Source organism: Streptopelia decaocto (genome assembly GCF_964273445.1).
Source record: "Streptopelia decaocto genome assembly, chromosome: 6".
Taxonomy (NCBI): Eukaryota; Metazoa; Chordata; class Aves; order Columbiformes; family Columbidae; genus Streptopelia; species Streptopelia decaocto.
Genome location: NC_138660.1, coordinates 2,062,860 through 2,071,854, shown reverse-complemented (window position 1 = coordinate 2,071,854; position 8,995 = coordinate 2,062,860). Strand labels below are relative to the sequence as shown.

At 44.4% G+C, this 8,995-nt stretch overlaps 1 long non-coding RNA gene across 1 annotated transcript; it reads right to left on the bottom strand.

Moving 5' to 3' along the window:
* Positions 1 to 1,382: 1,382 nt before the first annotated feature.
* LOC309441005 lies at positions 1,383 to 5,827 on the bottom strand. The gene is made up of 3 exons (XR_014184303.1): positions 5,073 to 5,827; positions 3,955 to 4,070; positions 1,383 to 1,595 (listed from the first exon to the last, which is right to left on the bottom strand). It is a non-coding gene; the product is annotated as an uncharacterized lncRNA (long non-coding RNA).
* Positions 5,828 to 8,995: the final 3,168 nt, after the last annotated feature.

Below are 8,995 nucleotides of genomic sequence, written 5' to 3'. Positions count from 1 at the left end.
GAATCGCATCCGTGTTAAAAGATCAAGGTGGCTTTAAAACGGAGGCCAAAGCCTGCAGCAGATCCCATCGTAAGCTTTGCCCAGGCTACACTTTATTTTATGATACATCTTAAAATGTCCCTGTCACCTTTTACAGCCGGTGGCCTTCACTTAACTCTGCCGGGCTTTACGATTTAAACCAAGATGCAAGACATCGTCCCCACGTCCCCGGGAGCACGTTGGTCACAATGCACCTGCCGTGGGCTCTCCCACACACAAACCCCATTTTCCGCAGGGATTCCCCACAGGAACGTCCCCTCCTGCCGCAGCCAGCGCCTCTCAGCAGCTCCCGCTGTGCCCCTGCATCTCAAACACCCCAGTTATCCTCATTTTACACCTGGCACACTGTGTATGTTCACCAAAACCAAGACCCTGGCGCACACGTGTACAGGCAAAACATATTTGCCCAAGACACATGCGGAAAAACGCGGCAGAGGATGTTTCCATGTAGGAGCTCCCGGTGCTGCTCAGCAAAGCGTTTTGCCAAAGACAGGCTTGGCATTTGGAGAACGGCAATGATGGGAGGGAACGATATCACCCAAACACAACAGCTTCCCAGCGAGGTGCGAGGATGAAGGACCGAGCTCCCCTACGGCAGATGGTGCAGATGTTCCCTCTCATCCATCTTCCATGTGTTCCAACTCAAAACCGAGCAGGTTTTCAGTTCTGCTCCGGTTAAAATCCCTGCTCCCCGCACACACAAGGCACCGGAGCATCGCGTCGCCGGCCGGGATGGCATCTCGCTTTACCTAGTATGTCACCATGGCCCGAGGAGTCATTTTGCCAGGTGAGAAAGCTTTTTTCCTGTATTCACCTCTGCAGAAATCAGGAGGCGAGACTCCCGATCTGAGCTCTGTGGGTTGGCACGCAGGGGGATGGAGGACACGGCGTAGGGGGGACGCTGGTGACCGGCACCAGCCACCCCTCCGGTGGCCAAGTGTCACCTGCCGCTTCTTCCTTCCTCACCGGGACAGCAGGGAGTTCCCGACCCATCCCACCCTGCCGGGAAACAGGGATACAAAATCAAATATAAACCGCAACAGCACAGCCCCCGATGTAAATCCCGCTTCTCATCACCAGGCAGCCGGTGACAGAGTCGAGCGGCAGCGTAATCCGACTTTAATTGATGAGGAGAACGTTCATCTGGGCCCCGTCCAATTTGGTATACTTAATACCTTGTGCTCCTCCACGCAGATCGATTTTTGCATTGGGTTTATGAGGGGTAATTAATATTCATTCGGAATTAAGTAGAATAAGATTCCCAATGCATGAAGATGTTTATTTTTTATTCATATTTAAAGCCTGTTAGATTAATCTATTTTAAATTACCGCATGCTGCCAGGCACAATTATTATAATTTATTAGGATAATTTGGGTGGTTTATTTCCCTCGGATGCAACCTTGCAGAAGGTGTACGCGGCTGCTCCTGCGGCGCTTCCCGGAGCTGCAGCCCAGCAACGAGCATCCCCGCTGCAACGGGCTGGAATCCACGCTCGTTTGGCTTTAAGCAGATATCCCGAGATACAGAAATCCTTGCAGGACAAGCATGTGAGACACTAGAGGAAAAAACCAAACCAAACAACCCACAACCGAACAAAAAAACCCAACTGTAGGGACTTATTCCCAAAGATGCAAGATGATGAATCGCAAGGTTACCACATACGGCTTATCCCAGGTAAGCGACATAAAATCACGGGCATGTTGGTACCTCCAGGACCACCAAACAAACCCCGGAATATCTTCCTGCCTCTGTTTCTTGGGCATAAATGGCTCCTCCTGAGACTTCACAGGAGGAACGTGGAAATAAAATCTCTAGCTCCGTGCTGCGCAAAAGACTTCACCTCATTTCTTTAAAAAAAAATGTACCTATTTGCTTAAAAGCTGCAGCTACCATTATTACATTTAATTGATACCCTCGGGGCTCAAAATCAGACAGGCTTTTATGAGATTTAATTATTTTTCCACCAGGGCTTGCAAGGTAAAGGTGCAATTACAGCAGCGAGGGCCGCATCAGCTCCCCCGACAGCCCCCAGACCTCCGCTTTGCCCCCGCCGCGGCAATAGCAGGTTCCTCTGCCCAGTTTAGCCTTTAAAATATAATAATAATTTAAAAAAAAGACTAATTTGACTTGACAATGGACCAAATCATTCCATGTATGAAGGTGTCATAATTACAGCAAGCGTTATGTCATTAATTCAGGGCCTTCCAGCGATGCTAAAGCAATTGTTCACCACGCAGCGTGCACAAATGGGGTCCCCCCCCATGCCTGAGAGGAGCTTTGGGCAAGTCCTTCCCGCATCGGTAAAACGAGGGAAATAACACTTGGTACGACTGGCTGCAAATCAGTCGATCGATACTTGTACATCACTTGAAAGAATCTTTTCTCACCTTTGAAAAAGCCCCATGTTCTCCCTGATGCCCATGGAAGAGCATCTGCTGTGCTGGTGCAGAAGAACGGGAGGGGAGATCCTGCTTTGAAACTCAATTCCCCCCCTAAAAAATGACCGTACAGCGCAAACTCCTTTGAACCGAACTGCTTAATCAGAATCTCCCAAGTGTAAATGCAGCCACAAGGAAAACAGAGACCCAACTTTTTAATATAACAAGAAAAAAGGCCTCCTTTGAGTAAAACAAATGATTTTCTAACACAGAATGTCCTGGGGACAGGAAGACAATGTCATGTGTTTGATGCTACAATACTGTACTTGAGATGAATGCTTCCACTGTAAAGATATTACCCCAATTAGAAATCTCCTACAGCAAGTAACAAAATATAATTTAGTCTTCTCTAATGGCAGACTAAGTTTTAGCTATTTTTTGACTGCTAGTTTTCAGATAGAACAATCTAACAAGATTCTTTCAGTATTCATCAAATGTCTATAATTTGAATATAATGCTTTTGCTATTTAGGCCAAGCCCCATTGGCTATAAGCAAATAATATCGGGGCGTTTGCATTTTTGTGCCATTTAGAGCAATCTCCGGTTTCCTCGACTTTGATGAGCAGAGCTGGTGTCACCAGGGCCAGTCTCCAAGAGGGAAAAACCTGATCATTAAACTTTGATCCGACCAACACCACGCTAACGTTGTGCTCTCTCCACGACACTCGGGAATGGAAATACTCAATTTCCATGGTTAACCAGGTTACGGTCACCGTTTGCAGAGCCCAAGAGCATCTGCATTTGCTGCACATTGAGGTCCCATGTTTATAGTGCAATGACCAAACACCAGAAGCAGCAAAAATTAACCCAGCACAGAGGCGGAGGATCCCTTGTGTACCTGAAGCCCTCAGACTTCGCTTGGTAACCAAAATCCCCGCTTTTAACTCTTTTTTTCCTCTGGTATGTTTGACCAAGCAAATAGAAAACATACCCAACATTTTTGACACCCGGTAAGCTGTTATTTTAAACACAGTTTCAATAAACTACAAAAGTTGCTACTGTTAGAGGCTTGAAAATATACGATCTCATTAAAAAACGCTGGCACTTGGAAAGATCTCTGGTGGCCAATCACAGCTTGGGGAGGGCTGTAATTTATAACTTTGATCCCCACAGCTAAACCATTTAATCTGATAATAAACATCAATCACTGATTTTTATTGCACCATTTTGCAGCCTGAGCAGAAAACCTTGCTCCTGCGGACAAATTAAGCACCCCAAAGTGACTCTTGCAAATAAATACCAACTTTAATATTCAGCAATATAATTCCACAGGATCAATTTTTTAATTTAAGCGCTACTGGAGCTTGGGAAAAAAAAAAAGAAGTTTGTAATTACAAAAATATCTCCAAAGGCAACTCAGTGTAACAGCATCTGGCGAGCGGGAGCTTGGTGACAGCACGTACCTTGACGTCTGTTACAGTCGTCAGAAAGTTATTAAGTGTGTCCAGATATTCTGCGCGACAGCCCATAACTCACCAGTAAAAACAACGTGAGATGCCGTTCTGGTCCCACGTTGGCTCCAGGTCCTGATCCAGCGCTCAACAGCGGGGGAAACACAACGGTCGGGCGTGATGCATCGTGCGGGTGGATAACTGCCAGGAAAATAAATCAGAGGGAGCCCATTAATACATAATGATGCCAAACTACCATTAACTCAACTGCTCTTTCCAAAGCAGAGAGCTATTTAAGAAGTAACTGAAATAATGAGTTTCCCTTTGGATGCATCGAGCACCGTCATCGCTCAGCGCTGGTTTTTTACGCTCAGCGGAACAAGGGAGTTTGTCAAGTGCGCTCTGAAATGCTCTGTAAAGTAATGTTTTCCAATAAAGATGTATCATAATCAGGTTAAATTATTTATAAAAGTTCCAGTCTAAGCAGAGACAGAAGATTAAGGACATGAAGACCAGCCCAGGCTCCACAATTAATACCTGCAGGAATCAGGCAGGTAGGCAGCAGCAAGAACACTGGAATCCGCTCGTTACGCTCTTTTTAACAGGATTAGCTGGGTTTCTGCTTCACAGAAGCCAAGCTAAATCTGAATTTAGTTGTCCAAGAATTCGCTTAATAGAATGATAATCTTTAGGGGAAAAGAGTTTGGATTTGTCTTCACTGTTTCTCCCCAGAAAGAAAAGACAAACAAAGGAGTAGAGCAAGGACTGTCTTGGGACGAGCACTAGGAAGGACTGAAATGGGCTTTAATGTCAGGTTTTTAAACCAACACTCACCCAAAAGCCAGAGAAATCTGAATAAATGTGAACTATTCCACACAGCCCAAGGTTTGGCAATCCCAATATTCAGACAGAAACTGTATACTCAGGTCAAAACTCAATCACTCATATATATCGATCTTCCTTAATTATCTCCCCAGACCATACGCAGCTCCAAGGAGCTTTGGGTACATGAAAAATCTATCACCTTTGTTCCACGCAAGGAAAATCTACGAAGGCACTGAAATCGGTGCCTTTTGCTCTTGCAACTCCATGAATGTATTTTAGTTCCTGATCACAAGTATTGGAGCTGCTCAAAGTGAACTTTCCAGTTGTCTCTGGTAAACTCTCCAGCGTGCATGGAAAACAGCTTGAACAGAGACTCACATCAGCAATTTTGTAAGTGTTGCATTAAATCCAGACGGTGTTTTTCATCTCAAGACTGAAAAAAAAAAAAAGCATATTAATCCACCAGCAAAGCAATGCATTGAGAATTTTAAACATTTCTGTCAGGATCAGTAAAACCATAATACATTCTTCACTAGATGAGATACTGAATCATTTTGGTTCATTTGGAGGCCGTTTGCTAACTTTATTAGGCAATATTCAGATGATGGATATCAAAAGGATATTCACTGTAGAAACAGGCTTTGTTTCTGAAGCCAGTAATTAGGTTAACCTCATGAATAAACCCTTTACACCAGCAGCCTGTGCAAAGTGAGAATAAAAAAATGCAGGAAAAAGAGAGAAAGAAAAAAGACAATTTAACATAAAGGGGGAAAAAAAAAATCCTTATATTTATGGGTAGCACTCTCCATCTGACACTCCTAAAACAATTTGTGTATGAATAGAAATGTCACAGTTGCTGATACACCAAAGTAGGAACAATTTCTTCCCCAAAGGGCTGTGGGGCATTGGAACAGGCTGCCCAGGGCAGTGCTGGAGTCACCAGCCCTGGAGGGTTGGACAGACGGACATGAGGTTCTCAGGGACATGGGGCAGGGACAGAGGTGGGTTATGGTTGGACTCCATGATCTTGAGCATCTATCCCAACCTAAGTGATTCTATGATAAGGCCATTATGGTCATATGCCAACAGTGGCCCAACACAAAGATGGTCAACCCAATGACGGGCCAACCTGCTGCATAGTGTGGGTGCAAGTTTAGGATGCTGAACACACAGCCGCGGACTCACCTCCTGCAGGCTACAGGCCGTTCTTCTCCTATTCTCAGTCTGCTATTGCCCTGAACATCCCAAAACAATTTCAGGACACACAGACAGGTCACCTCTGCTGCTACTCACTTTGAGATCCATTACAATGGGTTTTAAGAAAGAGGTTATTTAATCTTAAGGCTTTCCCCTTCAGCAGAACAAAGCATTATATTTCAGCACTAACAACAAAATATTTTTCCTTGAGTCAGCTTTAAAATAATGTTGACATTAGAGTCAATACATTATCTATCACTATATTTATGTCAGAACCTATTGGCATAAAAATAAATCAATCTAAATGCATAGCTCTTGTATTCAAATGAAGCCTGGCAATGCCACAGCTTTCCCGCAGTTTTCACTCAGCTTCTCAGACGTGTATCAATCATTTCTGACAGATTTCATACACTGGGATACCACCTCTGGTCTCACTAAAAACTATTTTAAGTGAATTTTATATACAAAGACTGGAAAAATCTGCTTTTGGGAGCTCTTTTTATAAGTGATAGTTTCTGGCAGTCTAAGCATCACGAGTGAGGTTTTACTCTTAATGTCACATTCCAGGTAGGTCTGGATTGCAGGGCAGCAAATGAGGGTCACCCGAGTTAGTCTGCTCGCATTAAAGCCACGGCAAAACCAAACAAGACTGTTCTAAACTGGGGTTAGCAGGGTGATTTACCCAGAAATATGGACTGGAAGAGATGGTCCAAGAGCCAGGTAAAACCATCCAGCATGGAAGAGGCCAGTGGGGAACACCAGGAAGGGTTTTAAGAGACAATTCCCCAAGAGACATCACCTTGGCCAACAGGTCAAAGCTGATTTGTTCCCACTGCTACACTAACAAAGAAAACCAAAATTATGTTTATCTAAAAAATATAAAAATAATATAAATAAAAATTTAACAATCATAAAACATAAGAATATGAATAAAGCAAATTGTGAAAGTCCTTATGTCTTCAGTATTAAGCACGTTAACCAAATTCCTATAAGTATTTAAGTGATACCTGAGATTTCCCATCGATTTGCACAGCCAGAAATGAGCCATTTCACCCAGCTGCTAGAAGGGAATTAGTTCACTCACCTTAATTTGAAATGGCCAGTTACGTTCAATCCCCATTTGAGCTGACAGGAGAAACGCAGGATGCCAACTCCACTATTTCCGAGTTCCCGACGTTAACAGCTGGTTTATATCTACAGACGGAGCTTTGTAAACAAGTCAATTAATTAAGATACTATAGTAACATAAATTTCAATAATTTGAGGAACAGCCTGACGCTTGCAGATCCGCAGATGCTGTATAAAAATACCAGAAAGAATAAGCAAATAACATGCCTGTCTCCAACATGAATTATTCCCAGGCCAGCAGTCTAAGCGACATGGACCAAATCACTCTCAAGGAAACAGAGAAAAACAATTATTTACCCAGCTTGGAAACAAATCCAGTTTAAGAGAACTGAGGGTTTGGGGGATGCAACCACCTCCTTTTTTGAGAGTTGTTTTAAATAACTTTGCTTCATACACATAAGGGATGACAGCGGGGATCACTCCAGCTAGAACTTAAACCTACGGCTCCTCACGCAACTTCAGGCTTCACAAAACACGTCCGATTGGGGTCGAAAGGATTTTTGCTGAGGAGAAGAAATAAAAGCGACCTCTTCCTGCCGAAGACGGCTGGTATTGGTAAAAAGTCATGTAAATAAGTGACAGAATGAATGACAGCAGTTGCAGCCTTGAAATGAGACTTTTTGTGCCATCACAGAACCATTTCTTGTGTAGCGATGTTGCAGTGCTGACCTCTAGTGACAGATAACCCAGAAAACAGGAGCATTTGATGGGATAAACCACATTTCTGGCCCCCTCCCTCCTGATTTCAGCCACCAGCCCAGATCCACCTTCCCTCCCTGGGAAGGGCGAGAAGCCCCCAGTAACCCCCGGTTAATACCACAAACATTGCGTCCTTCTCACACCAAATAGCTCTACAAAGCGCCAAAATATTAAGAGCGAAAGTTTGCTGCTCAAATTACTTTAACCAGATTACGAAGAAATTGGTATAATAATTCAAAAGCCAAGCAGTAAGTTACTGATTTTAAGATATTTCAGTTATTTACATCACTACCTAGTGTGACCCAAACCCCTTTCCCATCCTCAGGGTACGACCAGGGAGAGGCTGGAAATGTTTTTAAGGACTGAGGGGCAAGTTCTCATCATCTCCTGGGCCAGCTGTGACTGAATAAAGCTGAAATGCTTCCCAAAAGGCACATCTACAGCACTACAAGAGTAAGAGGAATTGTCTTACAGGCTGATAACAAATGATCGAGCCGGGACACGCAGTGGCCACATCCACACAAGCATCAGAATCAAATAAAAAGCAGCAAAGCAGTCACGGTGGATGCCTGGGAAGCAGCAGGGGCATGGTAGCAGAAAGCAAGCTTAGGAAAAGCCAAGAAACTGGGTGCTGTTTATTCACAACCTCTTCATAATACTCAACTTTTTCAAGTTGTCTCTGCAACAGCAGCAGCTCTCGTGGCCAGGACATGGCGACTGCTTCAGCCACCCAAATTTGTAGCTGCTGACACAAGCCAGAGCCCAGACTAAACAGAAAATACTGCTTGGACTTATTTTGTCCTTATTTAAATAAAACACAATCCAAACCCTTTACTCCAGGTGTTCCAGATCACCTCCGTGAAGCTCCAGGCAGAAGCTGCTGGTGCAACCACAGTCACATGGAAAAACTCAACCAGGGAATGAGGACCAAGCCACCCATCAGCCGAGGCTGCTCCTGTTTCTTTCTCCACCATCCAGCAGACGGAGACCTGGCGATGAGACCGAGCAGCCTGAATCTCCATTCTGTTGATTGAAATTCAGCTGAGGTTGGTAACAACCGAAACCCAGCCCTTGTGGCAGCTGTTTCATTGAGCACAGAAGCTGGTGGCAGCACAGTTCCTGTTGGTGACGACAAATCAACCCATTGCTGTCATCTGGCTCCGGGGCCACCTCACAGACCAGCTCTGGGCAGGTTCAGGATGAAGAAGAGTTCACTACTGCTGCTGTTATAAAACTTCCAGGGTCCTGGAGGATCAGACGCTTCTAACATTATAGCA